Genomic DNA, 686 nt, shown 5'->3' on the forward strand with positions numbered 1-686 from the left:
TTGTCACCACCAGTTTGTTCTCTATATCTGTGAGTCTGCTTCTGTTTTTGTTATATTCACTAGTTTGTTGTATTTTTTAGTTTCCACATATAAGTGATATCATACAGTATTTGTCTTTCTCTGTCTGACTTATTTCACTTAGCAGAATGCCCTCCAAGTCCATCCACGTTGCTGCAAATGGCGGAAGTTCATTCTTTTTCATGGCTGAATAGTATTCCATTGTATCTATCTACCTACCTATCTGTGTGTGTGTGTGTATATATATATCACCTCTTCTTTATCCAGTCATCTGTTGATGGACATTCAGTTTACTTCCATATTTAGCAATTGTAAACAATGCCGCTATGATCATTGGTGTGCATGTATCTTTTTGGATTACTGTTATTGTTTCTTTTGCATATACACACATGAGTGGAATTGCTGGGTTATATGGTAGTTCCATTTCTAGTTTCTGAGAACCTCCATACTATTTTCCACAGTGGCAACACTAGTTTACATTCCCACCAACAGTGCACAAGTGTTCCATTTTCTCCACATCCTCGCTAACACTTCTTTGTGTTCCTTTTGCTGAGAGCCATTGTGACCGGTGTGAGGTGATGTCTCATTGTGGTTTTGATTAGCATTTCCTACATGGTTAGCCACGTTGAGCATCTTTTCCTGTGCCTGTTGTCCACCTGCATGTCCTC

The sequence above is a fragment of the Camelus ferus genome, chromosome 32, assembly GCF_009834535.1.
Source record: "Camelus ferus isolate YT-003-E chromosome 32, BCGSAC_Cfer_1.0, whole genome shotgun sequence".
Lineage (NCBI taxonomy): Eukaryota > Metazoa > Chordata > Mammalia > Artiodactyla > Camelidae > Camelus > Camelus ferus.